Source organism: Mustelus asterias, unplaced genomic scaffold (assembly GCF_964213995.1).
Source record: "Mustelus asterias unplaced genomic scaffold, sMusAst1.hap1.1 HAP1_SCAFFOLD_74, whole genome shotgun sequence".
NCBI classification, from domain to species: domain Eukaryota; kingdom Metazoa; phylum Chordata; class Chondrichthyes; order Carcharhiniformes; family Triakidae; genus Mustelus; species Mustelus asterias.
The window spans coordinates 1,156,649-1,172,105 of NW_027590134.1; the positions used below are offsets into that span (position 1 = coordinate 1,156,649).

Here is a 15,457-nt window from a genome sequence, read left to right on the forward strand (position 1 = left end):
ATACTTCACGCGCTTAAAAAACCCTTCCCAGACTCCTTTGCTGCCCACTTCTAGTTTTCACTTTAAACTTGAAAAACTGCTGTTAAAGTAAAGGCCAAAAAAATACACACACTAGCTGACTAATTAAATAAATAAACAATTCAATTAATCCAATTAATCTCTTACCAGCACTGCTGCTTTCAATCACCCCTCTCAGCTTGCTCCAGTGGATCAATGAGGGGGAACCTCCCAGGTAACTGACTTTTAAAGTTAAAATAAAAACCCTTCCCAGACTCCTTTGCTGCCCACTTCTAGTTTTCACTTTAAACTTGAAAAACTGCTGTTAATGTAAAGGCCAAAAAAATACACACACTCGCTGACTAATTAAATAAATAAACAATTCAATTAATCCAATTAATCTCTTACCAGCACTGCTGCTTTCAATCACCCCTCTCAGCTTGCTCCAGTGGATCAATTAACTTCATTGCAGTGTTACTGTAAGCCTTACTTGTGATTAATAAACTTTACTTTAACTTTACTTTTCTTCACTTTTACTTTATCTGCCACTCGTCTGCCCAGAGGACAGCAATGGAAGCATTCACTCAGCATCTAAACATTGTTCTGAGCTCCAGGATCTCTCGCCTAATTCACTCAGCCTCTCAGCACAGAACAACCTCCTCATTCCGGAGGGCAATCTCCTGAACATTCTCTGTACCGCCTCCAATGCAAGCTTATCTTTTCTCAAATGTGGATACCATAGCTGTACACAACATTGCAGATGTGGTCTCCATAAAATCCTGTACAATTGTACCAAGATACCTTTCTTCATCTACTCCAATCCACTTGCAATAAAAACAAACATGCCATTTGCTTTTGTAATTGCTTTAATGAATAATCTGGATTGTGTTCCGAATTCTCTGCAACATTTTAAATCCGTCACATTTGAACCTCTCTTCAGCTCTGAAGAAGAATCATAGAGACTCGAAGCATTAACTCTGTTTCTCTCTCCATAGATGCTGCCATATCTGCTAAGGTTTCTAGCATTTTCTGTTGTTATTTCAAATTTCGTCTCTCTGCCATCCTTACCTTTCAGACATATATTTGTTTTTTTTAACTTTCCCGTCAGACTTCGGCCACCAATTCTCCTGTCATTTAATCATTGCTGCACGTCTCCTTGTTTAGAAACGACAAGAGAACAGCTCGCACTCGATTCAGTGATGAGTGATGAATGAGAAATTATGTGAGGAGTTGTGACAGAAAATGAACATCTCCGCCTTTTCCCTGCAACCCTGCACATTCTTCCTTTTCAGATAACAGTCTAATTCCTTTAGAACGTTTCAATTGAATCTATATCCACCACACTCTCCAGCAATGCATTCAACACTTTACACACTCACTGTGTGAAAAATGTTTTCCTCGTGTTCCTATTCCTTCCTTTGCTAATGATGCTAAACCTGTTCTCTCTCATTCTTCATCATTCCAGAGTGGGAACAGTTTGTCCCTATCCACTCAGTCCAGATGCCTCATAAGATTTAATGCTTGTAAGTGGAACCCCTGATGGGATGGTAAGATTTTTAAACCAGCCGACATTCAGGTACTGATAAAACAAGCAGCATTCAGTTAAATGCGTTTATGAGCAAACAAGAAGCAATATGAGATGCAGTAATTGATTCAAACGGGTAATTATCATTGTAAAACACATGTGCTGATATTTTGAATGGATTATTATTAACTTTAAGGAAGTTACCAGTTGGCAGTAAACCAATACAGATAACACTTTGTCAAAGGGTCATCTGGAATCGAAACATCAACTCATTTTACTCCTTTCAGATGCTGCCAGACCGGCAGAGATTTTCCAGCATTTTCTCTTTTGGTTTCAGATGATCGCATCAACAGCAATTTGCTTCTATTTTAGAGATGGACTGTTGCACCTCATTTAGAGTAGTAGGACTGAGAAACCTCACTAATGAAATGGATTAGACACTCTGGAACTGTTTTCCTTTTACCTTTCATTGTCTCTCTATAATCTTCCTACCAAAATGAATCACTTCACAATTCTCACCTTTCAATTTCATCTGCAACTTCTCCACTCATTGCGTCAACTTGTCTATGTCCTTTTTGAAGGTTCACACTATCCTCCTCACAGGTCACAATGCTTCCAACTTTCACATCATCCAAAAATTCTGAAGTAGTGTCCTGTGCACCATTACGTCTGTCACTAATAGATCCTAGTCATGTTCACAGTATCAACACCTCGTGTGCTTACCAAACTGGTTTGAGGCTTATAACAGAAAAGAGGAGCCAATGCAGATACCTGCCTGCATATTCCACGCAAATGTTGCAGAATTGCAGTCAAGTAGTTCTGTTATTATTAAGAGGAAGTAGCAGAGAATGTTTTCGATCTATCGACCTCTGAGCTATGGGCCCAGCATGCTTCAGCTGCGCCACTCTGCTACGGCAAGCCCAGCTTCGCCTCCTCCCCTCCCGCCTCCACCCCTCCTCCCCCACTGCCTCCACCCCCTCTCCCTCTTCTCTCCTCCCCTCCCCCCACCTTCCCCCTTCCCCTGTCCCCCTCCCCCTCTCCCCCTCTCCTCCTCTCCGTCCTCCCCCTTCGTCCCCTCCCCCCTCGTCCCCTCCCCCCTCCCCCTCGTCCCCTCCCCCCTCGTTCCCTCCCCCTCCCCCCTCGTCCGCTCCCCCTCCCCCTCCCCCTCCCCTTGACCCTCCCCCCTCTACCCCTCCCCCCCACCCCCGCAGTTCAAAGATGTTCACTGTTGTTGTGCAAAGTGTTTCACTCTTTTTCCTGCTGTGCTCTATGATATAGAGGTTTACAGCATGGAAACAGCCCCATCGGCCCAACTTGTCCATGCCGCCCAGTTTTTTTTTACCACTGAGCTATTCCCAATTGCCCGCGTTTGTCCCATATCCCTCCAAACCCATCTTACCCATGTAACTGTCTCAATTGTTGTTTGGAGATTATCTCTGCCGTTGTGTAAAATGCTCCCCTGCTGTGTTTCCGGCTGTGTAATTTTTTTTTTCTGTCCTGTTTATATGGCCCCTGCTCTTCAAATGTGTTCTATGTTGTGTGAGAAGATTCTCCGTGAAGATGTTTCTGTCAGTAAATTGTTGCATATTGTGTTAAGATGTTCCCCGTTCATATGCTTTCTTGCATATAAAAGTGATTCACTGCAGATCGATGTTTTTTGGGGAAAAGAGAAGCCGATGTAAATACCTGTCTGCAGTTTCCATGTAAAAGTCACAAGTCGTTTCATTATCAGTGATAATAGGAATAGCAGAGAATGGTTGTGATCCACCGACTTCTGGGTTATGGATCCAGCACGCTTCTGCTGCGCCACTCTGCTATCGTAAAAGTCAGCTGTGCTGTCTATCAATGTAGTCAGGCAGATTTTCGCCGTTGTATCATTTCATACTAGTTCCAGTGTCAGGAGGTTCAGCCACTGCATCACACCGAGAATAAAACAGGGAAAAACACACAATAGCTGTAAGAGAGACTGTCTGGACACGTAACGACAGACAAAGGTGATGAAAAACTGGCAAAACACGGAATTGGAAAATCAATCACTATTTTAAAAGGAATTTTCTGTTGCAAATACATGTTTGTAAATATAATTCCTGCTGTGTAACTGTGCTCTCTGTTGTTGAGAGGTGTTTTCTGCTGTTGTGTAAAATGCTTCCCTCATGTTGTAAGTATCTTTTCGGCTGTATAAATATGGCCCATCTTGTGTATTTTTTAAAATGGGATATGGGGGTAGGGCCTGGGTGGGATTGTGGTCGGTGCAGACTCGATGGGCCGAATGGCCTCTTTCTGTATTGTCGGGTTTCTGTGATTTCTATGATGATAATGTTCTGTTAATATATGCCCTGCTCTGAAAACGAGTTCCCTGCTGTGTCAAAATATTCACCGTGAAGATGTTTTATGTTCGGCAGAAAGATAATTAAGTGGTCTCATGATATTCCATATTAGGTTAAAATGTTGCACGTTGTGCTAAGATGTTCTCGATTCTTGTATCAAAGTCTGGTTAAACTGGATAACGATCGCCCAATTTCGACTGCATTTTACCCTCTGTTAGTGAATGTGATTGGGGGATTCACATTGTATCCAACAAAGGCACGTGAGTGAGATTTGTTCAGTATTCTTCCGTCTCTGGTTGAAGTTGCGAGTTCGTTTTTGTTTTATTCATTTCGAGAGGTGACGAGGCCAGCATTCGTTGCCAATCTCTAACTGACCTTAAGAAGGTGGTGGTTTGCTGCTTTATTGAACTGCTGCAGTCCCTGAGGTGTCGGTACAGCCACAGTGCTGTTAACCAAACAGTCTTTCAGGATTTTGCCACTGCGACAGTGAAGGAGCCGTGATGTATTTCCAAGTCAGGATGGTGAGTGGCTTGAGGGGGAGCTTGCAGAGCTGGTGTTCCCATATATCTACTGCCACTGTCCTTCGAGTTGGTAGAGGTGTTGGGTTTTTTGGTGCAGTCGAAGAAGAGTAGATGAAGAAATATTGTTCCCATTGCCAGAGGAGAGAAGGATGGTTTTTAATGTGCTGAGTGTTGAGGACCTGGGATGCACTGCCTGGGAGGGTGGCAGAGGCAGCATCAAATCAGGGCTGTCCAGGGGGAATGGGATCAGCACCTGAAGTGAAAGGATATCCAGGTTTATGAGACAAGGACTTGGAAAGGGATGAGATGAGATGCTCTTTTACAGACCAGCATACAGATAAAGGGCCGAATGGTCTCCCTCTCTTTGTTGTATCCATTCTGACATTCTAGATATATGAGTGTTGGACTCAATCTGTATCTTTCTGTCTCTAATGCGACATATGTCTGTGATATTAATTTCTAAATCAATCTGAGAGACTTTGCAAATCTGTACACATTCTACCTGGAAGATACTTAATTGAAACTGGGCCTTTTGTTCTAATTAGTACATGATTCCACACGATCCTCTACTCAAACTCTTCAACGTAACATCATCTGCTTATCTCTGAAATTCAATCTCCATCGTCTCATTACCGAGATTTTCCTTTCGTACACCTGTGCTCGTCGACTCAAATGCTCCAGGTAATAGCAAATTTGAAGTTATAGAACAAAGAAAATTACACCACAGGAATAGGCCCTTCAGCCCTCCAAGCCTGAACCGACCATGCTGCCCGACTGAACTAAAACCCCCTACCCTTCCGGGGACCATATCCCTCTATTCCCATCCTATTCATGTATTTGTCAAGACGCCCCTTAAATGTCACTCCCATATCCGCTTCCACTACCTCTCTCGGCAAAGAGTTCCAGGCACCCACTACTCTCTGTGTAAAAAATCTGCCTCGTGCATCTCCTTTAAACCTTGCCCCTCGCATCTTAAACCTGTGCCCCATTTCCACAACTGTTTCAAAATACATAAGATGTTCCAACACGAGTTGCAATCAACGAAGTTCCTCTTAACAGTTCTTGACGCTTTAACGATGAGATTGTTGAACTGACGAATAGTTTCTGCATTTTTAAAAATCCATAGATGGACAAGTAAACGAAGGTTCCGCTACGCGACTCTGTGGCGCAATGGATAGCGCATTGGACTTCTAAATAAGAGCAAGTTAGTCATTCAAAGGCTGTGGGTTCGAGTCCCACGAGAGTCGCATTTTTGATCAGATTCGTGGCAAATAGTTTGCTGCTTCACTGATGTGATTCAGCTTCGGCACCGACAATTCCTGCTCTGCCATCTCTCCATGCTGTTTCTGTTGACTCGGCTCCCAGGGAAACCACTGACTCGAGAATAAATCGCAAACCCCGGGGGCTTTCTTAAAGTTTGACACAACGTTCGCTGGTTCGATATTTCACTTCTTCTGGGAGATAAAAAAAGATCAAAGAACACACACGCAACAACAGCAGTTGACAAATAGCTACAATCAATAAATAAATATCAGTGCCCTGCAACCTGGTGGTGTTATTCTGGTGTGTCTGCTGCGCTTGTCCTTCCAGGCTGTCGTAGTCGTGGGTTTGGAAGCTGCTGGCAAAGGAGCCTTGCTGAGTTGCTGCCGTGCATCGTCTCGATGGTGCGCACTGCTGTAGTGGAGGGAGTGAATTTTTATGCGTGGGAAGCGAATGAAGTGGGATGCTTTGTCCTGGATGGTGCTAAACTTCTGTAGTGCTGTTCAAGCTGCATTCACCCAGGCACGTTATCTCAGGAAACCGAGTGCTTCTGTTTCCCCTCACAGTCCAAAGATGAGCAAGTTGGGTGTATTGGCCATGCTAGATTGCCCCTTGATCCCGAAGGTGTTTGTATAGGTAGATTAGCGGGGTGGATGCGTATTGCCGTGGGGATAGGTCCTGTGTGCTCTCTGTTGGAGTGTCGATACAGACTCGGTGGGCAGAATTGTCTCCATCAGCACTGTTGGGATTGTATGATTGTAAGGCCATTCGACTGTGTCAGAAATTCCCTGAGAAAAAAAAATGGAAAGTTGTATTTGTAGAATTTACACCATTGGCTTTATTGCAGATTTTTTTTTCTGCACAATGATGAAAATACCTGATCGAGTAAATAAATAGTAGACATATTTGTGGGGAGTCTCGAAACATATTTTTGTTTCATCTTTGTAGATCATCCACTGTAATGGTAAAGACAATATCGACGAGCAAGGATAGGACATTGCGACTTGCACAATTGCACTGATCACTTGTAAGGACTCAAGGTTCTCGCTGGGATTTGAAACCGGGATCTCCTGTTTACTCGGCTTGTGCAATGTCCTGTTTGCTCAAGTCAACAAAGACCCAAATCCCACCCTACGTGTTCCTTGCACGAAGGCACGAAGATTGACAGGTCTGAGCAACGGGAACTATGGAAGGTTTCATCCTGGCGACAGGAATATCTCTCCACAGCTGCTTTCGGAGCTGCTGCATTTTTCCAGCATTTCCTGTTTCTGATTTTGTGCCTTCATTATAGGAGTTCATTTACTGACAACCCAAAAGTTGTCTCTTGGACGGAGCACCAGATAGAGCTTTTCTGTGATCTTCACACAGACAAGTTCACTATTCACTTTCCGACACAAGTACTTTAAAATCGGCTGTTTTCACACTGAGCACCCTGCGGCATTGCCTTTAAACCTCATCCCACCCTCCACCCACACACCAGATTCTCAGTGGTACAAGTGTATCTGAGGAATTCACAAAGACAGGGAATCACGGTGTTTATGAGGGAATATAAAGGATTAATCCATACTCACAAACAGACTGATTATGTGAGAATATCTCTCTCTCTCTCTCACACACACACACACGGCAGATGGTGAAATTTGACATCAGGAAAAACACCTGGAATTAAAAGTCCAATGACCACGAATCGATTGTCATAAAGTAACACAGCTGGTTCACTAATGTCCTTTAAGGAATGTTTTTTTACCTGGTCTGGACCGACATGTGGCCCCCGACCCACAGCAATGTGGTTGACTCTGAGCTGCCCTCTGAGGTCACCTATAAAGCTGCTCAGTTCAAGGAAAATTTAGGATGGGCAATATTTGCGGGCCCAGCCAGCGACACCCACATCCCAGGAATCAATAAAGAAAATTAATCAGTGATTCAAAATGAGGGGAGACAGAAAGTCAGCTGCAGTACCAAAAATTGACAGATAAAGAATTAATTTATAAATTATTTTACAGTTCCGGAAGCTGACAGTCAGAACAAGTCACTAGTACACGCACAGTTCAGCTGATAGAATCAGAAAGATCCCAATCCTCATTGAGCAGCAGATAATGCAAAGCACAGTCTGAATACAGACAGGCGCACCAGAGAAAGCATTCCTTCTGGTTGCATCACAGCTTGCTATGGCTCCTGCTCTGTCCAAGACCGCAAAAAAACTACAAAGTCTCGTGAAATCACGCAAACCAGCCTCCCATCTATTGACACTTTCCGCTGTCTTGGAAAAGCAGCCTGTTTAATCATGGAGGGACGCAGGCTGTTCATGCTCTCTTCCACCGGCTTCCGTCGAGCACCAGCGACAAAAGTCTGAGGACTGCCACTAACTAACTGAAGAACGAACAGGACTGAACAAGGAATATTCCACAAACTCCACAAACAGGCAGTCTTGCGTGGCCGTAGCCGAACGGGTAAAGCGATTAATTTTGCGACTGTCCATGCTGCGATCCAACCATGGCAGGTTCCAGCCCAGTCTCTTTATACAGAAATCTGGTGGAAACTCCTGAAAACCGAGCTTTCGCCCATTAACTGAAATCCACCGTTAGTTCCAAACAGCTCTCTCAGAATTACTTTCTTTGCAACTTTGTTCATTTAATTCTCACTTATCTTAGTATTTTTAGATCGGAACTCTTCCACGATGTATGCTTGATCTGGATGAATTGTCAATGTTCCAAACTGGAACAGGGCGGCACGGTAGCACAGTGGTTAGCACTGCTGCTTCACAGCTCCAGGGTCCCGGGTTCGATTCCCGGCTCGGGTCACTGTCTGTGTCGAGTTTGCACATTCTCCTCGTGTCTGCGTGGGTTTCCTCCGGGTGCTCTGGTTTCCTCCCACAGTCCAAAGATGTGCGGGTTAGGTTGATTGGCCAGGTTAAAAATTGCCCCTTAGATTCCTGGGATGCGTAGGTTAGAGGGATTAGCAGGTAAATATGTGGGGGTAGAGCCTGGGTGGGATTGTGGTCGGTGCAGACTCGATGGGCCGAATGGCCTCCTTCTGCACTGTAGGGTTTCTATGATCACAAAATGCCCTGTATCTATCGGCTGATTGAAGTTCTGTGACAGGAATACTAACCTCGTCAAAAAGAGGTTTAATGCTGAGCTGAATGAACTGTTCTTGTTTGCATGGATGAAAGGTGATGTCGCTCGGCTGGTAATCCAGAGGCCCGGATTAATCTTTGGGGACACGGAGTAAATCCCACCATGCCAGCTGGTGAAACTCAAATTCACTGATTTAACACATAGGCACATGGATAGAAAACAGAAACAGGAGTAGGCCATTCGGCCCAAACAAACCTGGAATTGAAAGCAAGCCTCAGAAATGGCGGCCTTGAAATTTCGGTCGATTGTTTCCCACAGAAATCATCTTCACAGAACAGCAGAGAACATTTCACACAAAAGGAAAACTTCTGCTCAGGACTGATCATATTTGTAAACCGGGAACACATTTACACAATAGGGATGAATTTGTCAGAACCGCAATGAAGATCTGTCAACGACAGAGTCACAGTTCCAAACAGAGAGAACAGTTACACAGCAGATAGCACAGTTACACAACAGAACATACATTTCAAAACAGGGCCTATCTTTGTGGAACAGAAAATCCCTTTTCATCCATAATCAGTTTTTCTATCTCAGTATCTTGCTCGAATCTTTTCTGTCTCTCATTGTGTGTGTGTCCTAATAGTGTATCTTTCTCTGTCTGTTACATTCGGGATGATGTTATGTGTTATTATTCAACCAGGGTGAGCTTCCCAACACGTGGGCCATGTTTGAAATAAAAAGAGACAGTGAATAGTTTCCTGGCTCGCGGGCAGCAGTAACAAGCAGGGAGGTATCAGCTTTCGAAGCAGAGTGGTGCAGCGGAAGCGTGCTGGGCCCATAACCCAGAGGTCGATGGATCAAAACCATCCTCTGCTATCACGTACTCTCTCAATCAAATAGAAATGTTCTGCTGCTGCCCAAAGGCAAATCAGGGTTTTCTCTACAGTTCATTTGCTTCACCTTCTTGATTTTCATTAACGAGTAGCACAGCGTATTTGTCTCAGTTGGCTGGACAGTTTATTCAGCCAGCAGCGCGGGATCAATTCCCGTATCGGTTGAGATTGTTCATGAAGGCCCCGCCTTGCTCCTCGCCTGAGATGTGAATCCTCTGGTTAAATCACCACCAGTCAGCTCTGCCCATTGATGCCTCCCAGAAACAACTGGGACTGTGGACCTTGCTTTAATTTTCCAAACAATGGACGAATCATCTCTCTGACACATTGTTCAAGTATAAAAGTGTGCAAAAAAGTAAACTGAGCATTTCTATCACAGTTGTATCGTTTCAGGAACAATCGGAAACAACCAAAATCCAAACACCTACGCAGAATAGCTCCGCGATTCGAACACGCAGCCCTCTCCTCTGAAGTCATAGAAACCCTACAGTGCAGAAGGAGGCCATTCGGCCCATCGAGTCTGCACCGACCACAATCCCAACCAGTCCCTACCGCCATATCCACCCGCTAATCCCTCTAGCCTTCGCATCCCAAGACTCTCAGGGCAATATTTAGCATGGCCAATCAACCTAACCTGCACATCTTTGGACTGATGGAGGAAACCCACGCAGGCACGAGGAGAATATGCAAACTCCACACAGACAGCGACCCAAGCCGGGAATCGAACGAAGGTTCCTGGAGCTGTGAAGCAGCAGTGCTAACCATGGTGCTACCGGGCCGCCCATCGCCAGTGTGCTACCGTGCCGCCCATAACCACTATACTACCGTGCCGCGCATAGTCTGACGCTCTGCCCTTGCGCCACAAACTCACAGCACTTGCTGCTTTTTACATCAGGGTCATGTTCGGTGAATTCAAAACCAAACAGGGACCAGAGAGGTGAACAGCCCATCTCTTTACTTTCTCTGGGTTTACATCAAATGAAAAAGCAACAGCGATTCAAGATTAACGAGAAAGTAGAAAGGCTGGACTTGCGGATAGCGAAGAGCATTGTCGGGCAATACAGCAAGATATAGATAGGCTGGAAAATTGGGCGGAGAGGTGGCAGATGGAGTTTAATCCGGATAAATGCGAAGTGATGCATTTTGGAAGAAATAATGTAGGGAGGAGCTACACAATAAATGGCAGAGTCATCAGAAGTATAGAAACACAGAGGGACCTAGGTGTGCAAGTCCACAAATCCTTGAAGGTGGCAACACAGGTGGAGAAGGTGGTGAAGAAGGCATATGGTATGCTTGCCTTTATAGGACGGGGTATAGAGTATAAAAGCTGGAGTCTGATGATGCAGCTGTATAGAACGCTGGTTAGGCCACATTTGGAGTACTGCGTCCAGTTCTGGTCGCCGCACTACCAGAAGGACGTGGAGGCGTTAGAGAGAGTGCAGAGAAGGTTTACCAGGATGTTGCCTGGTATGGAGGGTCTTAGCTATGAGGAGAGATTGGGTAAACTGGGGTTGTTCTCCCTGGAAAGACGGAGAATGAGGGGAGATCTAACAGAGGTGTACAAGATTATGAAGGGGATAGATAGGGTGAACAGTGGGAAGCTTTTTCCCAGGTCGGAGGTGACGATCACGAGGGGTCACGGGCTCAAGGTGAGAGGGGCGAAGTATAACTCAGATATCAGAGGGATGTTTTTTACACAGAGGGTGGTGGGGGCCTGGAATGCGCTGCCAAGTAGGGTGGTGGAGGCAGGCACGCTGACATCGTTTAAGACTTACCTGGATAGTCACATGAGCAGCCTGTGAATGGAGGGATACAAACGATTGGTCCAGTTGGACCAAGGAGCGGCACAGGCTTGGATGGTCGAAGGGCCTGTTTCCTGTGCTGTACTGTTCTTTGTTCTTTGTAACATTTTCCTGTGGGAGAAATGTGTTCTTTGTTACGGATGTTAAAATACAAGAGGTAGTTTGGGGAGCAACTATCGTATGACGAGGTGGCCGAGTGGTAAAGGCGCTGGATTGTTAATCTATTGTGCTCTGCACCCGTGGGTTCGAATTCCGTTCGGTTCATTTGTTCTGTATCCTTATTGCCGGTGAACTGATGATTCGTTCAGTGTTTTGAGGCTCACGGAACCAAGATGAAGTTTGGGGACACAGGCTTGAGGGGTGAATTCTCCAGAAAAAGTCCCGATTCCCATATTTCTCATCCGATGAGAAACGAGAGCTGACCATCGATTCAAATCAGGCCGCCAGTTTTAGACAGGTGTTTGCCACCAGGTAAATATGTGGTTTCAGAAGTTCCAAAGCAGACGCCAGCTTCATTTGCGGCCGGAATGGCAGATTTTGTCTTTCTGGAATAGGCAGCTCAGCCATGAAAATTAGTGCCGTCTTAGCAGGATTGCCCATGCTAAATAGTCCCTCAGTGTCAGGGGGATTAGCACGGTAAATATGTGGGGTTACGAGGATACAGGCTGTGTGGGATTGTTGTCGGTGTAGGCCCGATGGACCGTATGTTCTCGTTCTGCCCTGTTGGCATTCTCACGAAGTTCGAGGCGGCAGTTTCACTTCTCTGAGAGCACTGATACACCAGTTCCTGATTTCTTAAAACTTTACCTAAAAAGCCAACTTCGATGAGATTCTGACCCACAACTTTTGAATGTCTCACCAGACAACATTCTCTCTTCCACCTTCTTCTATCGGGAAAAAGATACATCAGTCTGGGGTCACCCACCAACCGACTCAAGAACAGCTTCTGCCCTACTGCCATCAGACCTCTGAATGGACCTCCCTTGCATTACGTTGATCTTTCTCGACACCCGAGCTATGATTGTAACACTACATTCTGCAGTCTCTTCTTTCCTTCTCCATGAACGGTATGCTTTGCCTCTACAGCGCAAAAGAAAACATACTTTTTCACTCTATATTAATACATCTGACAATAACAAATCAAATCAAATTAAATAAAACAATGATGAGAAGTCCTACATGCCATTCTTTGCGCCACAGATCCGCAGCTGCAGCGCTCATATTGCATCAAAGAGTGTTTGTTCAGAGTAGAAAGTGCATCTTGCTGAAATAATAGGCCAATTCCAATTGGTTCCAGTTCAACATTTAGGCAAACGAGTAAATAAACACGACACATCGCGATAGGGAAAGGGTATCATGGGAAAAAAAATACAAGAATCAATGTGCATCAGACGTGACTGCCGTCAAACTGAAAACCAGACACCCATTACGCAAATGCTCCCAGTGCCACAAGAGAAGCCCTTTCTCCAAATAAGTGATTGTATAGTTTCATTTGTTGCACTTGCACTGACAGGTGACAGTAAATCACAACCACAGCAACCAGTAACAGCCAGTTAAATGATCATCCTGCACTCGCTGTTAATGGAGTTTCTTACAGTGACAGACAGTTTCTGACCATCCTCAGATTGGACCTGGAGGAAACCAGATTCACTGTCAGAGCTGAACTTTCTTACAGAGTGGGTGGCAGAACCAGGTGAGCGATGGTGGTGGAGTGGTGACTGTGCGAGCATTTGAACGAGGGTCAGTTCCTGGCCATCACAGTTCTGATTTCTTTAATTAGTTATCGCAGGTCATAACAGTAGGTGGGCACCCTTAAAATGAAATCCTCACCATCACGATCTTTCTAATGGAAAATTCAGCTTCAATTTACTTTGAGTGGAAACTTTGTTCAATAAAAGAACAGGCCTCAAAATTGATCAATGAATTCCCAGTATGAAACAATAGTAAAAAGGTGGCTAAAACGAGACAAGCCAATTTCAGTTGACGACGGGCACGCCTGATGAAATCAGCAACTAAGGTACGTCCGTAATTGCAACTAATGCAAATAACGATGGCCGATGCAGCGCGAGCGATGGTGGTATAGCTGCTTTTCAAGCAGCTGATATGGGTTCGATTCCCAACCATCGCATTGGTAATTTAGTTAGAACCTTATCGGCGGCCTCTTGTATTTTAAAACGAGTGAACAAAAACAGGGCGAACGCAACATTCGACAGTAATAGATACACTTTTCTTTTTCATTTTCTCTTCGGACGTAATTAGTTTTCACTGAAAAATTATTTAAATAGAAAAAAAAACAAGTCTCTGACCTAATAAATGAATTCAGAGACATAGATACAAAGTAAAAGTTGAGGAACAAATTTCAGCTCACACACTGTGCTCTGTCCAATCCTGGTACTGATGAAGTTAATATCTGCACGTTACTGAGGTGGTTACATTCGTGCGACAAATAAGCAGCTGCGATGGCCGAGTGGTTAAGACGTTGGACTCGAAATCCAGTGGGGTTTCCCCGCGCAGGTTCGAACCCGACTCGCAGCGATTACGGTTGGAAATGTTTGCTTCAGGCACGTACGAAGTCGCCAACTTTCTCTATTAAGTATGTTGATCTCCAACATGCTTTCAGCTGCATGGCTCTGGGCCGGGTGTCGGAAGCTGAGCTTGGAAAGGACACCTGGGCGTCCGCGGGCTGGCATGGATGTGATAGGCTGAATGGGTTCCTCTTGCGCTAATGCCTTTCTCTAGTTTTTTTTCTGCTGTTCCATGAGGAAAATCATAACGTGAGCAGAATGGAAAAAAAATCAGCATCAGGTGCACAAGGACAAAACAAGGTCTCACGTCAGAGGAAGATTCTTATGTCAAGATACACAGAGCTTAAGAAATACATTTAATCAGAATGAATTGAATGAATGTGAATATCAAAATGCTGCTTAGATGATATGTCATCGTGTTCATTCAAACACATTGATACGAGCTGGTCATTACTGGGCGTTAGGTTTTCCTGGCTAAAACGGATTGGGAATGGAAGGAAGAGGTTCACACCTGCACATTGTCAAGGTCAAACTGTGTCTCAGATTGACAGCTCCCAGGACAGGTTTTCCTCTCCTCTCGCTCTGTGCTGTGGATTCTCGGGGATTAGTTGGGGTTTCCCAGCTCAGTAACTGTTAAAGCCTCTGAGGCCGGCAATGCTCACAGTGTCTGTTCCTCAGATTCAGGGGGCTGCAACCAATCAGAGTTGTTCCGGGGATAACCCAGAACTGGTTGAAATGATGATATTGTTCACGAACTGAATTGTATTTGATCAAATGAAGATACAGATTGTGTGCACTCAGTCACGAAACAACAGTATCCCGTCTTCATATAGAGTGGATGAGATGGGGTAGAGGGATAGAAAGAGACAGAGTGAGTTAGGGCAGTGAGACACAGACGGCCAGGTAATAGAATAAAGAACAAAGAACAAAGAACAATACAGCACAGGAACAGGCCCTTCGGTCCTCCAAGCCCGTGCCGCTCCCTGGTCCAAACTAGACCATTCTTTTGTATCCCTCCATTCCCACTCCATTCATGTGGCTATCTCGATAAGTCTTAAACGTTCCCAGTGTGTCCGCCTCCACCACCTTGCCTGGCAGCGCATTCCAGGCCCCCATCACCCTCTGTGTAAAATATGTCCTTCTGATATCTGTGTTAAACCTCCCCCCCTTCACCTTGAACCTATGACCCCTCGTGAACGTCACCACCGACCTGGGGAAAAGCTTCCCACCGTTCACCCTATCTATGCCTTTCATAATTTTATACACCTCTATTAAGTCTCCCCTCATCCTCCGTCTTTCCAGTGAGAACAACCCCAGTTTACCGAATCTCTCCTCAAAACTAAGCCCCTCCATACCAGGCAACATCCTGGTAAACCTCCTCTGTACTCTCTCCAAAGCCTCCACGTCCTTCTGGTAGTAATGTCTCAGTGACAGAATTCCTTGTAAATTCCGGCTTTATCAAGAAAGATTCTCCTGGAGAAACTGAAGCTGCAGTCTCAGCTCTTACTGATATTGTAGCAGAGACAC

General features: G+C 45.0%; 2 non-coding genes across 2 annotated transcripts; both read left to right on the plus strand.

Moving 5' to 3' along the window:
• Positions 1-5,526: 5,526 nt before the first annotated feature.
• On the plus strand, positions 5,527-5,617 carry trnar-ucu (transfer RNA arginine (anticodon UCU)). Its single transcript is given in 2 exon segments — positions 5,527-5,563; positions 5,582-5,617. It is a non-coding gene; the product is annotated as a tRNA-Arg (tRNA).
• Positions 5,618-13,858: 8,241 nt separating this feature from the next.
• trnas-cga (transfer RNA serine (anticodon CGA)) lies at positions 13,859-13,940 on the plus strand. Its single transcript has one exon. It is a non-coding gene; the product is annotated as a tRNA-Ser (tRNA).
• Positions 13,941-15,457: the final 1,517 nt, after the last annotated feature.